The 22,324-nt window shown below is 35.0% G+C and overlaps 1 protein-coding gene across 2 annotated transcripts in view; it reads left to right on the forward strand.

The window, feature by feature from the left end:
* Positions 1-6,864: 6,864 nt before the first annotated feature.
* Syt7 (Synaptotagmin 7) overlaps positions 6,865-22,324 on the forward strand; it is a 1,055,225-nt gene continuing 1,039,765 nt past the window's right edge. Inside the window, exon 1 of one of the 2 annotated variants that reach the window (XM_067102302.1) lies at positions 6,865-8,113. The gene's annotated coding sequence lies outside the window, so the exon portion shown is untranslated. The remainder of the gene's footprint in view (positions 8,114-22,324) is intronic. The other variant, XM_067102303.1, reaches the window with a different exon arrangement.

Here is a 22,324-nt window from a genome sequence, read left to right on the forward strand (position 1 = left end):
AACACTCCACTAGAGTTTGCAGAAATATGCGGCCTGCGTTGTTCTTTTTATTTTTTGTTTTGTTTTGTTTTGCTTTGTTGTGCAGTATGAATTCTTATGCAGATTGCATCTCCATTTTTACCATGGTCATGAATAACTGTTATATTTTCCAGCGCCACAACATCCCGATATTGGGAGCTTTTCGTGTTCTGTCTCTGATACTGCCATGTACACTTTTATCATTCCCAGTGACAACAAACATTTCACATTATACATTTTCCATGCAGCGACAAACGATCCCGAATTCTCTTTTTAATCCCAACGGCGGCGTTTTATATGCTGCAGATAGCTGACATTGTTCAAAATGTAAACCCATTGGCAGCCATGATGTTTTATTCTAAAACCCGCGAAACTCTAAACTCTCGGCAACATCATTCCCCCTCTTTCGAATAAAGGATGCGTTGCCTGATGCTTATATTTGCATATTCGTCAAAAAGGGAGAATTACTTATTTAATTGGTTCTGGAGAATCTTCTAAAGAAAGGCTGGTTTTTTCCTCTTCAGAACAGAAAATTTTTCATGGATGCAATTATGATCTCCTACTCTTAGTGTGATTTTTGTTTTATATACCTTATAAGTCCATTATAAAGTTAAGTATACCTTAGTTTAACCAGACCACTGAGCTGATTAACAGCTCTCCTAGGGCTGGTCCGAAGGATTAGACTTATTTTACGTGGCTAAGAACCATTTGGTTCCTAGCAACGGGACCTACAGCTTATTGTGGAATCCGAACCACATTATACCGAGAAATGAATTTCTATCACCAGGAATAAGTTCCTCTAATTCTTCATTGGCCGGCAGAAGATTCGAACGCCGGCCCAACAGAGTGCTATCCGAGAACGGTACCGACCCGTCCAACGAGAAAGAACGGTACCGACCCGTCCAACGAGAAACTAAGTTCATTAAAAATTTGATATTGCATGATCGTATAAAGCCAAAATTAATTAGACCACTAAGGTTTTCAGTTTTGAAATAGGCTACTGTATGGTGTTTCCAGTTGCCTAAAGCTACTTCCGTCTCCATCAGAATTAACTAAGCTTTAGTGAGATTTTTTTTTTTGATTTATGTTTGTTGAAAAGCTTATGAAATTGAAATTTAATTTACATTAATCTTTTGATTGAAATAAGGAAAATTCTTTCTTGTGAAATTGGGAAAATTCTTTTGTGTGATATTGGGAAAATTCTTTTGTGCGATATTGGGAAAATTCTTTTGTGTGAAATTGGGAAAATTCTTTTGTTTGAAATTGGGAAAATACTTTTGTTTGAAATTGGGAAAATTCTTGTGTTTGAAACTTGGAAAATTCTTTTGTGTGAAACTGGGAAAATTCTTTTGTTTGAAAATGGGAAAATACTTTTGTCTGAATTTGGGAAAAGGTGTAAAATCTCAGACACTGAGGCGGAATCTAGCCATCTCCCCTTGAAGAGAAGGCAATATGTCGGCTTCATTTCACTTCCGGTATTCATGCGGCGTCTATTGTAAATGCATTTATGCAACCAGTTTCGGTAATTGAATTCAAAAAGTTTCAAACGGTCTTCGAATTAGAGCAAGAAGTGCTTGAGGACTGTTGGTATCTCTTTCAAGGCTGCTGCTTTGCTTCAAACCCGGCCTCATTTCTCTCTCCGCAAGGCCTTACGCCGAATTTCTCGTAATTATTTCCTACACGTGACCTATCGCCTTCCGGGATTCTTGTTTCCTGTTGCTAGTCTTAAAAGGAACTTTAAGTTAGCAATAGAGAGGGAAGTTTAGCTGTTGGAACTAATTTCTAGGCTTATGCATTATTCTCAAGAATAATTTTATACATTATATATATATATATATATATATATATATATATATATATATATATATAATATATATATTTATATATATATATATATATATATATATATATATATATATATATGCATATACTGTATATTCTTCTTGAGAATAATGCATGAGTATGTAAAGAAATTAGTGTATGTATGTATGTACTTTCTTTCTTGAGAATAATGCAAGACAAGAAATTAGTTCCAAATAGTTCCTTCTCTGTTGCTATATACAAAGCTACTTTTAATAGAATACATCGAAAAAACATCTAAGAAAATATATATATATATATATATATATATATAAATATATATATATATATATATATATATATATATATATATTATATAAGATATACATGTTATAAGTTGGAGATGGAGAGGAAGGTTTGATTGCAATGAAAATTGACAGAATAAAAATATATAGATGATCGCCTATATATTTTGATTCTGTCAAGTTTCTGTCATTACCGCAATCAAACTTTCCTTCCCATCTCCAACCACTTATTTAACATTTCATGTGTTGGATCCTGTAGTCAAGGTTAAGATTAAAGTTTGATGTCAAACGAGAATGTAGCCTTAAACCGTAACATTTGAACTGTACAAGATAGATTCCTAATATTTGCCCCTTGATAAAGCTAAGGGAAGTCAAGGTCAAGTTCAGGTAATCGGTTTACAATGACCATAATTTTATAAATATGAGAGACACTTTAGGTTTGGATACATACCCGACAGATGGTGTCAGAGTGAGGTTAAGATCACGGTTATTCCTAGAGTACTAAAGCCTAACAAGAGCTTGTCATTGCTAGGGTCGCTATGTTCCACGTAGACGTCTAGTTTTGTCAACGTTTAACTGGTTATCCTAAAAGGGGCGGCTTTCGCAAAAAAAAAAAAAAAATTTCACATTCATACCTTAGTTGTTGAATCGAGGATGAACTCCCTGTGCAGAAAATAACATGAGTCTATCCACTTCATAAAAGTATACAAAGTGTTCATCGGCAGTACGTCAGATTCTGCCGCACATATTGTTCCATTCATCTGTTATCAGATTCACACAACCTCGGGATAAACACCGAAGTGGTTGGGGAACGGCGCCTTTCCAGTGACTCTAACTACACTTATCACTTATAAATTCTCCTTGGGCACTTATAACGACGCTGAGTGATTTTGATATTAAGCGACATTTGTAGCGTAATGTCTGTGAACATAGAAAAAATTTCACGGTGTACATGATGGAAATTCATCTCATTTTGAACAGATCTCATTGCTTCCTGGATGCTGAGTTCCTTCCTTTCCGATACACCTTTCTGAAGTCCTTCCTTTCCATTACATTTTTCCAACGTAGGAGGTTGGTGCCGTCAGTGCACCACTTGCGGTGGACTGTAGACATTACTTACGGTTCTTTGCAGCGTCCCTTCGGCCCCTAGCTGCAACCGTATTAATCCTTTTACTGTACCTCCGTTCATATTCTCTTTCTTCCACCTTACTTTCCACCCTCTCCTAACAGTTGATTCATAGTGCAACTGCGAGGTTTTCCTCCTGTTACACCTTTCAAACATTTTTACTGTCAATTTCCCTTTCAGTGCTGAATGATCTCAAAGGCCCCAGCGCTTGGCCTATATTCATTCAATACGTCTTTCAGTGTGTAGGCCTCCCTCTTCCACCTCCCAAGTCTCCCTAATTAGGCGTAGACGCTTTTCAAGTGATCGTCTTTCATTCTGTCCAGATGACTAAGCCACTTCAGGGACCGTTGGTTTATATGTAACCGAAGCTGACCGTTGTTACCGCCAATCTCCGTATTTCTCACCCTTCTCCATGCCTTGCCAGTCCCCCAAAAGATGTCGTGCAATTAGAACTTCAAAAATTCCAGCGAGATGCAATGCATTACTACCCTAATGCAGTCCTCCTTGCACTTGAATCATTTACTTCCATATTTACCTATTTCTTTATTAACTTGTTAATATATTTTTCTTTTTTAATAAGTGACCCCCTTTTTTTTGTATTTCCCATTGCCTCTTGTTGCTTCTTGCTAATGAACATATTCTTTGGAAGCTTGAATTTCAAGTCAATAGCCTCTGTGGGCTTGTTACATATAAATAGGGTTAACCTTCTGAATAATAACAATAATTACCTAAACAATTCATCTCATTGGCGCCATGCTTTTTTTTTCTTTCATTGGCATCCGACATCTACACTTCACTTCCCTAAAGGAGAGAAGAAGAATACAGTATATTCAATAATCATTTTATATAATTCTTTACCTTGGCCTTCTTAGACGTGTAGTCCCATCCTAATTTTATGTGACTAAACTCATTGCTTATCCTATTACCATGTTATATTTACTACTAAATACTTTTACGAATCAACCTCTTTCATTTTTCCTCCATTCATGTTAACATTCATTGCTTTTTCTTCTTATTCTTCTTGACTTCTGCGTATGTCATAATTTTTACTCTTCCTTGCATTTACTCTCAAGTTTCTCTTTAATCACAGTCTCGTAGTACTTACTGTGATTTGTCTTCGCTATCCGCAATCAGCACTGTATCATCTGCAAATGTCATCCATTCCACTCGTCATTTCTGACACACATTCCTTAACCACCAACTTTGCACCCTCGTCGGATTTCTTTTCTTAGACTCCTCGGATCACTCCATCCTATCCATATTGAACAGCCACGGAGACATAATGCCCTTGTCTCCGACCTACTTACCCACCAAACTCGCAATTCCAGCTGCATAATTTCAGCATAAGCTTCGCACATCAGTTATACTTACCTTTCGTACCATCTATCCTCAATACCCTCCACGTAGATTCGCTTTCAGTTCTATGCTGAGCTTTTAATAGGTCACATTCTACATACAGCATTTCCCCCTTACTTTCATATATCTCGCCTAACTGTTTCATAAATAACTGGTCCACACACCCTCTTCCTTGTCTAAAGTTCATAAACGTTCATTTATATAACTTGAGCGAGTGCAGGTGTTTTTCCATTTGGCCGGGAATCTGTATGCTAAAGTTCCTTGAATTTGATGGCCTTTTTTTGGTCACATATCATTAAGGTCTTTTTTTTAGTTTTATGTAAAATAAAACTATTGTCCGTCCGCACTTTATTTTGTCCGCACTTTTTTCTGTCCGCACTTTTTTCTGTCCGCCCTCAGAGGCTAGAGGGCTGCAAATTGGTATGTTGATCATCAACCCTCCAATCATCAACATACCAAAGTGCAGCCCACTAGCCTCAGTAGTTTTTATTTTATTTCAGGTTAAAGTTAGACATAATCGTGCATCTGTCAACGATATAGGATAGGCCGTGGTTAAAGTTTCATGGGCCTCGGCTCATACAGCATTATACCGAGACCACCGGAAGATAGATCCATTTTCGGTGGCCTTGATTATAATCTGTAGCGGCTGTACAGAAAACTCGATTGCACCAAAGAAACTTCATCGCGTTTTTTACTTGTTTTTCTACTGTACATGGTTTTCTTGATTCCATTCCCATAATACTGGACGTGTATGCAGTCATGCTAAAATTTGCAACTGGGTCTATTCTACCCCACCCAGGGTAGGAGCCAAGGTAAAAAAACAAGTAAGGGATGTAGTTCCCGCTGCAGTGTTGTAGTCCATCTCCTTAGAAACCCAGTGATTCTGAGGTAATAAATATGTTTGTATACCAATATTTTTTAATAATAATCTCAAGGTTAGGGAAAGGCTGTTTTGCCTTTCGTATTGCAATCGTAAAGTTGAATAACTCCCTGGCCGTTTTCTCGATTAAGTCTTTCACATCAGAATTGTTTATGTTGCAATAATATTGTTAGGAGCATCAGTTCAACAGAGCCATTTTGGGCAAGTGCTCTCACACTTAGATACTGTTTATGGGTTTAGTAAAACGCTTTCCTTTTTGTTCAGTTGGTGATGAAAAATATGGAGACATTTTTGAACCGACAAGAATGATACAAACTCCGTAAGAATTACCCCTTGCAAACAGAATTAAGCGTTCATCAAAATCTTGACATCATTTGATAATAAAGTTACTTCAAATCACGGCGGACGAAATGCCCAAGCAGCGGTACTCCTGAATTTAGAGTAGCGTTTGCCTTTGACCCTGACAACGAATGTCAAGAGAGTGATTTGTAGTGGGGACTGTGATAATATGAATTATTATTTCTTATTAGATAATCTCTCAAGGTTATATTCGAATAAGTTCCTTGTTGGATGAGTCAGTAGAGTTGTCGGCTAGCACTCTGCTAGGCCCGAGTTCAAGTCTCCGGCAAGCCAATGAAGAATTAGAGGAATTTATTTCTGGTGATGGAAATTCATTTCTCGGTATAATGTCGTTCGGATTCCACAGTAAGCTGTAGGTCCCGTTGCTAGGTAACCAATTGGTTTTTAGCCACGTAAAATAAGTCTAATCGCTGATAAGCCCTAGAGAGCTGTTAATCAGCTCAGTGGTCTGGTTAAACTAAGGTATACTTGACTTTTGTATGACTGTTGAATCTGTTGTCTTTTAGTAGTTTTTTAAAGTATTATAGTTTATTGTTCAATATTTGTGATAAATTTTATCTGTAAATTTACGTAATATCGCAAGGCGCCTGCATTCGTGAACAGTTTATTATATATTTCTCACGAAAATTGTCCGTGTGATTATGAAAATCACCGATGTAATAATAGTATTGTCTTCGTGCCTCATATCCCTTAAATTACAGAACATTGATCATGTAAAATTGAAATAGAGAGAGAGAGAGAGAGAGAGAGAGAGAGAGAGAGAGAGAGAGAGAGAGAGAGAGAGAGAGACGAAATGAAGAACTAAAGGGGAAATGTGATAAGAGGGGAGGAACCAGCAGGAGAGAGATGGCGAGTGGTGGGTGTGTGTGTGTGTGTGTGAATGTGTGTGTGCGTGTGTGTGTGTATGTGAGGGGAAGGGGCGAGAGCGTAGAAAGAGAGAGAGAGTGAGAGAGAGAGAGAGAGAGAGAGAGAGAGAGAGAGAGAGTGTGAGAGTGAGAGAGCAGAGAGGTCACAGAGCCAGTCTTAGCTGAACCGTCACGGAGGCTACATGTGCCGCCGCTGAGCGGTGGACCAAGAAATCACTATAACCGACGGGATCTCAAAATCTGCCTGACCTCTTCCTGTGTGTGTCAGCTGTTGCTGCGAGCGACTCTCCTCTTGTCCCACATAACACCTCATCACCACCATCTAATTAGTACAGCTCAGATCCTCCTCTAAAAAAAAAAAAAATTATGCCAGACATGCCCCTTGTGAAATTGCGTGAATAAGCCTTCTCTCCCTAGTTTTTTTTTTTTTTGTATTTTGTATCTGAAATTTTGAATGTCATATAGATATAGAGCTCTATATTTTTTCTCTGGAAAAGAAAAAGAGACATTTGTAAAATTTTTCAATCCCCTTTTTATCACTGCTATATCCGTTTTGATGCCTGAAACATCATCAATGATGCGTTTTTTATCATAGAAATTAGAGGCCTAAGGAGTTTTATAGAAATTTGTGTTATGTTGATTTGAAGTGGTGTCAGGAAAAATCCGATATTTTTACCATTGGATTAATCCGAAAAGGAAAAAAAAGAATAAAAGTGAATCCCAGTTGTTGCCTTTTTGCTTGCCGCATTGCATTTTGTGTAGTAGATTTTGCCCATACAACCTGAGAGAGCCTCCTATGTGACCCCGGCCCTCTCCTGTGAACTGTCTCTACCTCTCTATTTCCCTCTATTCTCTTCGTCGCTTCTCTCGCTCATTCCTCCAACCCCACCCCCTTTTTTTCCACCGCCACAACAACAACCTCCTCGCCTTCGGTAAACCCAACCCCGGCCACGATCAAGGTCGTAGTAAATATATCCCGCGACGTGTCTTTGTGCGAGTGGGCTTCTTCTTCAAACCATACGGGGAACCACACCACTCCAGTTTCTGGAAAGCCCGCCCGAGCTTTCGAAACCGTCGCCAAGGAAAAGAAAAAGAAAAAGAAAAAAGAGAGGAAAGGAATATATAACGCCAGCTTTTCGAATAGAAAAGATAACAAAAAAAAAAGTATTAACGAACGGAGAAAATAAATTGATATAGATTACAATAACCTGGAAACACCAAGGAGAGTGTAAACAGGAAGTCAGCGACGTTGTCGTCGGGGCCTTTATTCCTTGGGATTATTTCACAACCCAACAGCAACAACAACAACAAACAACCACAACAAAGTCAAGATGACGAGCACACCTCCCCTCTCCAAGCTACGCCTCTCAAGCTTTCTTTCTCAGAGCTTGTAAGTACTTGAGTAGCAAACGTTTCTTGTTATTTTTTTTTTTCAAATGAAAGTTTAACGTAGCTTTAGATAGTCAAGCACCTTAGCTCACTTCCACGTAAGGTTCAGAGTAGCGTGTCGTCACCCCCTCTTTGCGTGTATCCCGTCTAAAGCAAAATTAAACAACCTAGTTAATAGCATCTGGCTGTACCACCAGCTCGACCTAACTAACTGTTAAAGGCTGGAGATAAGCGAGAAAGTCCCTGCTGAGGAAATCACATAAGACTTTTTCGTCGACAAGGAAGAACTTTCCCGTACTATTTCCGGCCCTGGTAAAGTAGGACTTGCCACATAAGTATAGTAGTAGCTCAGTTGCCACCATAGGCTATATAGTTATAGTCACCACACCATATGGTATTTCTAGCGCACAGTAGGAGGACATGGGGCAGCTCATCCTGCTTGGCTGAATGGTAAACTTCCTCGTCCATGTGAATAACGCTTGTAGGTTAGCCAATGATGACTTTGCTCGTTTGCTCTTATGTAGCAGTTGTCAAGCACGTATGAAGCCGCATCATTGGCACCACACTGACTGCTTTTTTGCCAGCTGAATAACTAGAACAAACTTAAAATATGCTGCCTAAATGAAAATCTTGTGGTAGAGGGACACCTATTTATCAGTTTACTAGTTGTTGATTCCTATGTCATTATGTATGTATATATATATATATATATATATATATATATATATATATATATATATATATATATATATATATATATATATATATATATATATGCATACATCTACAGTATATATACATATAATTTACAAACTATATTTAAATATATATATCTAATATATATATATATAGATATAGATATAGATATAGATATATAGATAATACATATACTCATGTAGGTATGCATATATATAGATATAAATACATACATACATATATATACACATTGTATGTAGGTATATACATATACATACATATATATATATATATATATATATATATATATATATATTTATATACGTATATAATATATATATATATATATACATATATGCATAAATATTGCTTATGTATATACATACATGCATACAGGAAACCCACTCCCTTCATCCCTAACAATTGCCAGGTAATTGTTGACACAAGGGGATCACAACAGGATTATATCTGGAAACGACTTCAGATTATGATTTCCTGTTGCCAAATGTTCATCCACTTTATCTGTATTCCTGAAATTCCAAACCGATGTTCTGATTATCATTGGTTTTAATGTACTTTTGTCATCACAACACTTATGTTCACTTGTCCATCACTTCCTTTTCCAACAAATTTTGATGTTCACCTATTCATCACTTCCTTTTCCAACAAAATTTGATCTTGTTGGTAAATGGACAACCTTTCCAACGTTGTGACATCATCACCTTTGATAAATAAACTAGTTTGCTCATGTGATAACATGCCTGTTGGTAGATTCTTTGTTCCCGTATATATGTATATATATATATATATATATATATATATATATATATATATATATATATATATATATATATATATATATATATATATATATATATATATATATATATATATATATGTTATATATATATAATATATAATATATATATATATATATATATATATATATATATATATATATATATATATATATAAATATAATATACATAAGTTCTTGTAACTGTCTGTTTATTTATTATATCTAAATGGACCACATATGGATTAATCACATGCTCATAATATATACTATATATATTGCGTAGATTAGTAGATTATCTACCAAAAGAAAAATCTAAATAAAAAACTGACGTTGTCAGTAAGAGTATTTATTTATTCACTCCTTTAGTGCTCCTTATCGCCGAGGAGAATACTTTAAAGGATTTTGAGTGAAGCTTGACCGGAAGCTGCTTTTCCGCCATTAATCTCCACATTTCTTTCCAGAAATCCCACTTGACGGCGACTCTGCAGTGCTCATGCTTTCATTCATATGTTTTCTTTTCAGATTTTCTTTTATGCTGCCTGATTTAGATTGATAGCTGTTTGCTTTCCATCATGTTGTATTACAACCTGAGTTGTTACGAAAGATGTAATATACCAAATTGATCTCGAAAACCAAAATATGATATATTAGTCACTTATTGTGTTTAACGGTGTGTGTGTATGTCTGTTGTGTGTGTATGTGTCAGCGTTTGTGCATACGTTTCTAAACGACTGGTGCTCAGAACGCTTTTGCACGGAAGTTTATCCTTGATACGACTGGTAAAAAGATGAGCGCTGGAGTGACTGCTCCTGTTTTTTTTTTTTTTTTTCGTAAGATCTTCTCCCACTGCGGGAACGACACATACATACAACTTACACACAACACACACACACACGCGTACGTAAGTTTTGTGTGTATTACAATGTGAGAAAGATAACCAAAGGTTCCATGCATGGTGTGTTACTCAAACTGTTTTTTTAGAAATATAAATTATTTCCTTTATATATGTTGGCATATCCAGTCTGCAAAATGATGGAATGACCTCAGAAACTAGAATAATCCATTCAACTTAGGTACATAATGGCCATAAAGCTTCTGATGCAATTTCAGTGGTTCAGTTAGTAAAAAATGACTGTGGAGATTGTTTATTTTGTTATTCTTCTGGGTCACCTTACATCCTCTATTTGGTGAAACTGTTTATTATTCTATATATATATATATATATATATATATATATATATATATATATATATATATATATATATATGTATATATATATATATATATATATTTATATGTGTGTTTATGTATGTATGTATGTATATATATATATATATATATATATATATATATATATATATATATATATATATATATATATATACATACATATACAATATATATATGTGTGTGTGCATTTATGTATGGATGTATGTGTGTGCTAATGTATATGTTTATTTGAATATTTTAAATAGAGGTAAATAGAGATCCCATAGCCTAAGGAATGAATGTTTATAAGATTTTATCTGTAATGAAACAGAAACCTTAGACATTTGCCTGGAGAAACTTTGAAAGATTCCTTTACGGAACGATTGTTCGCACTGCGCTCCCCCCCTCTCTCTCTCTCTCTCTCTCTCTCTCTTTGTGGAGCATCTTACATTACAGTGTAGATAATATAGATTTCTTTCTTTCTGTTCCGTCCTGCTCCTGAAATCTAAAACATATAATTTTCTTTTCAACGTTATTATGAACCGTTACTGAGGCAAAATGTTGCTTGCAATGTGTTATTGCAAGATATTTGCTCCTTTTAAGGTTTCCGGAAAAACTTCAAAGTTTGTTACAATTCCTTAAAATACTAAGTTTTGGGGTATTTGATTTTCTCCATAATACTACACGGCCTTATTACATAACTCGTTTAATTTAGTTTTTCGTTTCCTTTGCGCAATTGTAGTCTTTTGCGAACCTGGTTTTAAGTAGCCTACTGAACACAACTGCTATGAAAGTAAGACATTATTCCAGAGTAAGTGAAATTGCAGATATATTCGTAAAAATAGTTCTTTTTAGCCCCCTTTATTGACAGTATTACTTCATCTTAGTCCTTTTTAGTTTTCTGTAAAAGAAAACTATTGAGTCGGCTTTTCTGTCCGTCCTCACTCTATTCTGTCCGCACTTTTTCTGTCCGCCCTCAGATCTTGAAAACTACTGAGGCTAGATGGCTACAAATTGGTATGTTGGTCATCCACCCTCCAATCATCAAACATACGAAATTGCAGCCCTCTAGCTTCAATAGTTTTTATTTTATTTAAGGTTAAATTTAGGTATAATAGTGCTTCTGGCAATGATATAGGATAGGCCACCACCGGGCCGTGGCTGAAAGCTTTATGGGCCACGGCTCATACAGCATTATACCGAGACTACAGAAAGATAGATATATTTTTCGGTGGCCTTGATTATACGCTGTAGCGGCTGTACAGGAAACTCGATTTCGCCGAAGAAACTTTGACGAATCTCTTACTTGTTTTATTTCGTGAAAACTACAAGGTTTACACGACCTCGAATAAATTTATTATCGGGATGTATTGTGAATTCTATCCCTTTTTTTCGTGGGGTTTAAAGTTCTTGTCAGTCTCTTTATACTTTTACTACTTCCTTGTGAGAAATATTTCATGTTGGGAGAAATTTCTCACATATTCTTCACGGGATTATTCTATGTATCTTTGGCCATGCTTTGCTTTTCATTTTAGACAAAATCTTTTATAAGATTAGAAGAGTTTTCTTTTGCTGTATTTAGTTGGGTGGGCCATGATATAATACTCATTATTTCTCCTAGTAAGTCATTTTCTTTAAATACACCTCTTGCGACTTCTTTAGTTACTTTTAGTTTTCTGCAAAAGAAAACTACTAGTGCCGGCTTTGTCTGTCCGTCTGCACTTTTTCTGTCCGCCCTCAAATCTTAAAAACTACTCAGGCTAGAGCGCTGCAAATTGGTGTGTTGATCATCCACCCCCAGATCAGCAAACATACCAAATTTCAGCCCTTTAGCCTCAGTAGTTTTTATTTTATTTCAGGTTAAAGTTAGCCATGATCGTGCGTCTGGCAACGCTATAGGACAGGCCACCACCGGGATGTGGCTGAAAGCTTCATGGGTCACGGCTCATACAGCATTATACACTGTACAGAAAACTCGATTGCGCCGAAGAAACTTCGGCGCATATTTCTACTTGTTTGACTTTTGGGATTTAAAGATAACATATTTCTATTCGGTGTCCATAGGTAATTAAACAAACGTATAAAAATCAGTCTGGCAGAGCCTTATTGCTGCATAGCAGATAAGAGATTGTAATTTTAACCTGACATACCTTTCATATGATATCAACAAGTGGAGCATTTACCAAAAAAAAAAAAGAAAAAATCCGGCAATTTTATGTAGAATTGTGAGTGGCAGTGATTTGTTATGGGCGTGCGTACGTGTTAGTGAGATATTTGCCTGGGGGCAACATACAGAAAGCATATTGATTGTTTAGTAGCCCTATGGGCTGGGGGGCGGGGTGTTGATGGGGTGGTGGGGGGAGGTAAGAGGGAAGCAGAGATGTACACAGAAATGGCTGAGAGCTGCCCCATGGTATATGTATAGTCACGGCATAAGACATTGGACTCTTCTGTATCGATTATTGGGAGCTGTGAGCATTAATATACATACTTATTGATTAAGTGCCTCCTCCTCCTCCTCCTCCTCCTCCTCCTCCTCCTCGTGCTACGGCCCAGAGCGAGGAATGCTTTTACTCGATAGTATCAAATCTGGACTGCTGGCGTTTCGGGTGTTGGTATGCACCGTACTGAGTTGTTACAGTGGTGGGAATGTTTGTGTTGTATTTTTTGATGAATGAATGGAATAAATGAACCTGGTATTTGATGCTGTGTGTGTGTGTGAGTATGAGTGTGTTTGTGTGTGTGTGTGCGCGCGCGTGTTTATCGTACGTGATAAATAAAAAGGAAATTAAGACTTATATTAAAGTGACCTTCAGGGTATCATAAAAATTGTGGTATAGATAACAGTATTGGTCTCTTCATATTTTCATCTTTATCGTGAGATTTTCCTAATTCCGCATAACGGTGCATATGTACATACAGTACATACAGTATATATATATATATATATATATATATATATATATATATATATATATATATATATATATATATATATATATAGAGATAGAGAGAGAGAGAGAGAGAGAGAGAGAGAGAGAGAGAGACATACATACATACATACATACATACATACATACATACATACATATATATATATATATATATATATATATATATATATATATATATATATATATATATATATAACATATATATATATACATATATATATATATATATATATATATATATATATATATATATATATATATATATATATATATATATATATATATATATATATATATATATATAATGACTAAAGCTGTCGAGGGAGAGAGAGAGAGAGAGAGAGAGAGAGAGAGAGAGAGAGAGAGAGAGAGAGAGATTCGAGGTAACTTGACATATAACTCCAGTCACCAAAAACCAGTTAGGACAGCGACTATAAATTTTGATCGTTCACTGACAAGGGAAATTAAGTACGCAAAGGAACGCTTCATCTAATTAGCTAAAAACATAGAGATTGTTTTGTAAGAAACATGCGTTCATTGCTTAATAGTGATATTCTCCTGGTTATGTATCAATATCAAGAGAAATTTAATCTTATATAATGTATTAAGGGAAATTTAATCTTATATGAAGTATGAAGAGAAATTTAATTTTATATAAAGTGTCAAGAGAAATTTAATGTTATATAAAGTATCAAGAGAAATTTAATCTTATATAAAGTATAAAGAGAAATTTAACCTTATATAAAGTATAAAGAGAAATTTAATCTTATGTAAAGTATCAAGAGAAATTTAATCTTATATAAAGTATCAAGAGAAATTTCATCTTATATAAAGTATCAAGATAAATTAAATCCGGAAGATTTTGAAGGTGGAATTTTTTTTTGTCTACGCACATACTGTAACAGAAATGTGAAAATGAACAGAGGCTATTTTCCAGAATGCATTCTTGTAGACACACGTCATATATTCGTATGTATTTTCAACAGTGTCATGGAAGTCTTGCTTTATCCACGTAGTTTCTCTAATTTCTCAGTCTCAGTCATTGTCATGCTAAATTAGGGGTTTCACGATGCAAGGAATCATTACTGTACCTACTAGAGCGAACACCTCAGTAGATTTCTTTTTAGGGTACTTCAAAGCGCTGTGCTTTAAGGTACATAGCAGAGAGCTCTGCAATGAAGAGTATGAGGTGCTTTTCAACGTATGGTTCTCTGCATAAAGAAATAGAACAGTCGAAATTATTGACTTTCTCACTCTGTTATTTTCTCTCATTGCCTTCCCCGCAGGGGGCTAGTGCCGTCAGTCACCTCACGGGGTGCACTGTAGGCATCACTAAAGGTTCTTTGCAGCGTCCCCTCGGCCCCTAGCTGCAACCCTTTTCATTCCTTTGACTGTACCTGCATTCATATTATCTTTCTTCCATCTTGCTATCCATTCTCTCTTAACAATTATTTCATAGTGCAGCTGGGAGGATTTTCCTCCTGTTACACCTTTATACCTACTCTGTTTCCTCTCCAGCGTTGAATGGCCTCATAGGTCCCAGTGCTTGGCCTCTGGCCTAAACTCTATATTCCATTCCATTCCATTCCTCTCATTGTTCTTTAACTTACCAGGTCATGGAGATCGAACTAAAACCTGTTGGAGTTTGTTATTGCAATGATATTTAGAACCTGCATGCATGAGAATATCCACTTACTCATTGCCACTAGATTTTGTGGGGAACGGGGAGCGAAAGAGAGATAAAAAATAAAATCACGAGGTTGTGAGGGGTTGGGGGGGCGCCATGTTGCGGGGAAGTGTTCCTAAAAATATCTTTCCAGCAAATCATAAGAGTAAGTGGCATGACATTGAAATTGGCAGTAAATTGCATTAGTCTCTGAGTACATGACGGCCAAATGTTTTTTGCAAGTCAATTTACTAGAATGTTATGTGATTATCCTCACGTTTTTCGTTTGTATGTCAAGTGATATTGATTTTTTAAAATTTCATATGTATATTTGTTTATATTATAAAACACACACACACACACACACACACACACACACACATATATATATATATATATATATATATATATATATATATATATATATATATATATATATATATATATATATTATAGACACACACACGCTCACACACACACACACATATACGGTCCCTATACCTTAAGACTAACTTACATCTAAAGTGAATTACATATGATAAAACGCATATATCCAGCCAGAATTCAAAGCTGTGAGTTATGGTTTTGATACAGAGGAAACAGGCGCATCCATTGGGTTATCAAGAGAGATTGATTTCATCTCTGCTGTACAAGTATATATATATATATATATATATATATATATATATATATATATATATATATATATATATATATATATATATATATATATATATACACATATATATATATATATATATATATACACACATATATATATATATATATATGTATATATATACAGTATATGTATATATATATACATATATATGTATATAAATATATATATATATATATATATATATATATATATATATATATTTATATATAATATATAATAATAATAATAATAATAATAATAATAATAATAATAATAATAATAATGATGATGAAACCCGAGTGGATCTTTCTTGTTTGTCCACCCCGGGTGGCTTGGGGTAGGCAGGTGATCAGGAGGGTAGGGGACATATGACACATCCACCCTCCTCCTGCAAACCTGTTTGTCCGCCCCGGGTGGGGGCGGGGCAGGTGGGGGATCGAGAGGGCAGGGGAGACATGACGGGCAGCGCCAGGTTCCAGTGCAGAGTAGCGCGCGCCATCAAACTAGTATGTATATGATTTCAAAATGGTATTTACCTTACTGATTTAACATTTTTACTGGTTTGGGTGAACTCACGCAGAATAAGTTACATTTCATTCTGATGTTGATAATGAGTTTATCCCCAACAGAAATACTAATCAATAAATCGTTCGTAACCGTTAAATGGTTATTTCTACAAAGTGGAATAAAATTTTATTTCCTGAGCTTCTCCTCTTTTGTTTCTCTTCCTTTTTGTCAAGACTGAATGAAGAGTACTTTTTTCTTACGTGAATTCGACCACCAGAAGTGGTTGTTTTCAACAGGATTTCAACAGGAGATATCTTGTAATGTTTTCAACCGAAAGAAGATGATTTTGTCTCTTACCAAAACGTTTTCATTGATAACAAAGAGAATAGATAATCTTTTGTAAACGTTACTTTGGTTTTTATTTGGGTGGTATTAATTTATTCTAGAGGATTACACAACGCTGTCATGTTTGGGTAATCGTCAGCGACAGGTACTAAAATTAGATCTTTTATTTAAAAAAATGCAGATTGTGACATTTTTACACTCGAACAGTTTAGTGATAAAGTAATCTCCACGTTCTCTCTGAAATGATGATTAATTTAAAAAATTTCTGAATGGCGGTTAATTTAAATATATGATTAATTTAAATAACACGTTGGAATGGTGGTTATTTAAATAACTAAGGATTCATTTCAACAGCTTGCGGAAGTGGTGATTAATTTAAATAACAAAGGATTGATTTAAACAGCTTGCGGAAGTGGTAATTAATTTAAATAACAAAGGATTTATGTAAACAGCTTGCTGAAAAGGTGATTATTTTAAATAACTAAGGATTAAGCTGAAAAGGTGATTATTTTAAATAACTAAGGATTAATTCAAACAGCTTGCTGAAATGGTGATTATTTTAAATAACTAACGATTAATTTAAACAGCTTGCTGAAATGGTGATTAATGTAAATAACAAATGACTAAGTTAAGCACTTGCTAAAATGGTGTTACTTTAAATAAATAAATAAAACTTGGTTATGTACTGAGAGAAGTGATGGTGAAAAGACAGTTCACCTTCAGATTGAACATAGAACATAAACACTGCTAACATTCGTTGTTATTATCAGACTGAACGTCAGTCTCCTACCTTACTTATCTTTTCCATTGCCTTTTTTGGGCAGTTATTGCTCCTTGGCACCTTATCAGTTTGTTCATAAAACTGTTAATAGTCAATTATTTACTTCTTGCGTTTTTCCTCTTTTTATTTTCCCTCCACAAACATGACGTTTGTTTATTATGAAAACCTGTAATGATAATGATGGCATGAATACATTGGTTATTATATTAGTTTTTTTTTTTTTGTCTCATGGGACCTCACAGCATTTAAAATACATTTTATTTGACTTTTCCTAAATTCACATTTATTTAGGTCGCTCAGGATTAGTTGCAGATAAATATTTCAATTTTTAATGTTTGTTTTGTGTGAGAAACAGAAGCATAGCGCATCGGCGATTTCGGCAGCTCCTTCAGTATTGCAGAGGAGCATAAAGTTAGCAATAATAGATAAGGAGATAAAGGAGGAAGCCCTGGGTGGAGTGGAGATAACACCGAGGGCTATGAAGATAAGAAAAGAGAATATCAACAAGGAAGAAATTGTCTGGGAAGGGGTACAGGGAAGATTTTGTTCAAGAATTCCTCAAGTGGGGGAACTGGGAAAATTGGATTTTTGTTTCAGAAATCATGACGAAGGCAGATATAGAAAATAGATTTTCAGAGGATTTTCATTTCAGAACGTTCTGTTTTTAATTATGAAGATGGTAGGTTGAGAGCATAAAAGTTTTTTTTTTTTATTTTCTAAGTCACATCAAGGAAGAAAGATAGAAACGATATTTTTAATGGAATAGTCACGTAAACGGGGTAGATTTATATTGAGGAATCTTTTTTGAAAATCGCCAGAAAAATTAATGGATCAAAGATGCTGCTAGGAAAAAATAATATTGATTTTGGAAAGAAAAGAATCTTTTACAGGATTTAAGAATCTTTTTCAAAATTACCAGAAAAATAGATAGAGAAAATATGCTGAATAAGAAAAAAAGATATTAATTTTGAAAAAAAAAATTTAAGATTCTTTTTAACAATCACCAGAAAAGTTGATGGTGGAAAGATGCTAGGTAAAAGAATATTGATTTTGAGAAAAAAATCTTCTACAGGATTGAAGAATCTTTTAAAAAATCACCAGAAAAATTGATGTAGAAAAGATGCTGGGCAAAAGAATGTTGATTTTAGGAAAAAAATATTTTACAGGATTGAAGAATCTTTTCAAAAATTACCAGAAAAACTGATGGAGGAAAGATGCTACATAAAAAAAGAAATACTGATTTTGAGAAAAAAAATATTTCACAGGATTGAAGAATCTTTCCAAAAATCACCAGAAAAATAAATGGAGGAAAGATGCTAGGTAAAAGAATATTGATTTTTAGAAAAAAAATATTTTACAGGATTAAGGAATCTTTAAAAAAATTACCCGAAAAAATGATGGAGGAGAGATGCTAGGTAAAAGAGTATTGATTTTGAGGAAAAAATATTATACACGCTTGAAGAATTTTTTTCAAAAATTACCAAAAAAATTTATGGAAAAAAGATGCTAGGTAAAATAATATGGATTTTGAGAAAATCTTTTACAGGATTGAATAACCTTGTCAAAAATCACCAGAAAAATTGATGGAGAAAAGATGCTAGGTGAAACAATTTTGATTTTGAGAAAAAAAAAAAATTTTACAGGATTGAAGAACCTTTTAAAAAAATACCAGAAAAATTGATGGAGGAAGATGCTACATAAGAAAAAAAAATATTGATTTTGAAAAGAAAATCTTTTACAGACTATAAAGATGTTTCTGTGAGTGAGAGAGAAGGAGTTGGAATACTTGTTTACTCTCTCACCAACACTCCCTCGAACACGAATGGAATGGTTTGCACCATTTGAGTGTCTGTTATGTCTGTCATTCCGTCTATTCAAGCTCACTTTCCCGTTTCGTGTTGACAAAGTGAAAGATATTGCCTTGTAACCCTCGTTAAATGTCATATATATACTAACATGCGCGCGTACATACACTTGCAAATACACACGCATATATACATATATACATATACATATATATAATACATATAATATATATATATATATATATATATATATATATATATATATATATATATATATATATATATATATATATGCATGTATGTATATATATATTGTGTGTGTATGCATGTATGTATTGCATGTATGTATTGTGCGTCTGAATTTTTACCATACCGTACTTTGTGTATGCCCTCCCCTCTCGTCGGGAAAATGGCTCTTGATGTAATAGTTTGTGTAGGTATTTTTTGTGTGTGTTCCTTTTTGATATCAAAAATAAACAAGTATGGGACATGAAACCCTATTTTTATGGTCGAATGTTTTTGTTTCCTGACATACTACACGAAGAAACAAAAATGATTGGCATTAAGCTGAGATGAGCATGCTACCTATCGTTGTCATCAGCTAAATAAATGCATAGTTCAGACTAGAATTCTGATATAAATGACGTATATATTGTATCCTGAAAGTTCAGATCTTGAATCTTTAATCTTTTTAACCATCGAAACAAAGTCTAATTCATTTATGGACTTAAGATATATATCACTTTTCTAACCTAACCTCAAGATACATATCACTTTTCTAGCCTAACCTCTTTTTTATGAATTATGACATTCTTGGTCAATATTTCTTATGGTGGACATAACTGGAGATACAAAGCAACCATTGACACCCTCACCTTAAAAAAAATCTCCTTAGAGGCAAAATGTTGCACGCTAATCGGGATAGAGCCATCGTAATAGTTATATAAGACCATCACACCAAAATGGCCTGACATTATTTTACATATTCACTTTGGCAAGTGGAGCCCCATTTCCTTTGCTGCAGAATGTCTATTGCAAATCTTCGCAACGATAATGGCCACTTCATGCGCTGTTAGCGTGCCTGCCTTGTTGTTGTAGTAGACATTTCGACGTGAAAGCTGGATGGAGAGTGCGTGTTTTTTATTTTATCCTAATAGAACAGGTGCTGTTTGAATACGTTCAAATCAAGCTGTCGTTACGATGGTTTCACCGAGATGAAAGTAGGAGGTTGCCTTCGTATCAAGAAGATGATAAACTGGCAGTAATGAGGGTTTTACCAGGAAGACAGGTGGTCGTTCTGAAGGTTTATCAATATAGGATAGTGGTTTCGACGGATTTATCAAAATTTGGAGAATCGCTGTGTTGGCTTTTATCGAGGTAGTCACTATAATCTTTGGTTACTTGAAGCCACTGAAAATTTGGTGCCTTGGAATGAATTCCAACAGTCATTCAAAAGGATGAATAGCATTATATGTGGAATCTGTTTTTCGTTCCCTTGAGAGTAATGGGTACCTTCAAGAACTGAAATGCATAATAATAATATTAATAGTAAAGAATGAGCCGTTGTGTGACAGAAGCCTATTTGCTCTAACTTACAAAGCGAGCTCTCCCGTAATAAAAGATAAACAAGTAAAAAATGCGCCGAAGTTTCTTCGGCGCAATCGAGATTTCTGTACAGCTAATAATGCTGTATGAAACTTTCAACCACGGTCCGGTGGTGGCCTCAGCCACGGTCCATGAAACTCTTAGCCGAGACCCATGAAACTCAGCCACGGTCCGGTGGTGGCCTGTGTTGCTGGTACCTATAGAGGTGCCAGAGGTATGATTATGGCTAAGTTTAACCTTAAATAAAATAAAAACTCCTGAGGGTAGCGGGCTGCAATTTGTTATATTCGATGATCTGAGGGTGGATGATAAACATACGAATTTCCAACCCTCTTGCCTCAGTAGTTTTTAAGATCTAAGCGAGGACAGAAAAAGTGTGGACGGACAGACAAAGCTGTCACTATAGTTTTCTTTTACAAAAACTAAAATGGGAGAGGGAAGAATGATTAGTAAATAAATAAAGATAAATCAACAGACAGACATTCGATCCATAAGGGAAGGTACTGTTAGCGATAATAGCAGTTCCCATATGAAATATAGATAAGGTCAGACAGGCTATCTTTTGATGATGTTCAATATCCTAATTACCATTGCCAGAGAAAATGGAATCACCATCCTGAGGGACTTTGCCTGAAGGATGAAAATCCTGTGATATTGCTGACATCATAGATATTAGATCTCTCTCTCTCTCTCTAGATGTAAGGAGCTTTACTAATATATACCATTTTTTAAGGACATTAAAAACATGGCTTTCTTTAGCTGCAATAAGGAAAGCTTTCAGTTTTATGTAACACGGTGTCATGGAATATCCATGGTAATTAAGCACTGTGTCATCTGTGTATAAGAAATATAGAGTGGCAGTAAGAAATCAGTTAGGTAAGCAAGTATTAGTTTTGCTGTAGTTGCTTCATTTACATATTGAACTTTGGCTATGATGCCCCCTGTAATGATGAAAAACAATAAAAGCAACAAAGGCAACAAAACAGTTAGTTGTTGGTTCAGTGAACATAATCAGCAACAACTTTGTGGCGAAGGTTTCTAAAGAAGCTATGAGTATGATCAGGTGTGGCGTCTCTACCAGTAGAGTTTCTGGAATTTATATGTAAAGAAGATATGAGTATGGTCAGTTGTGGAGCTCTACCAGTTGACTTTCTGGAATTTATATGTAAAGAAGCTATGAGTATGATCAGTTGGGG

This window comes from Macrobrachium rosenbergii, chromosome 59 (genome assembly GCF_040412425.1).
Source record: "Macrobrachium rosenbergii isolate ZJJX-2024 chromosome 59, ASM4041242v1, whole genome shotgun sequence".
NCBI classification, from domain to species: domain Eukaryota; kingdom Metazoa; phylum Arthropoda; class Malacostraca; order Decapoda; family Palaemonidae; genus Macrobrachium; species Macrobrachium rosenbergii.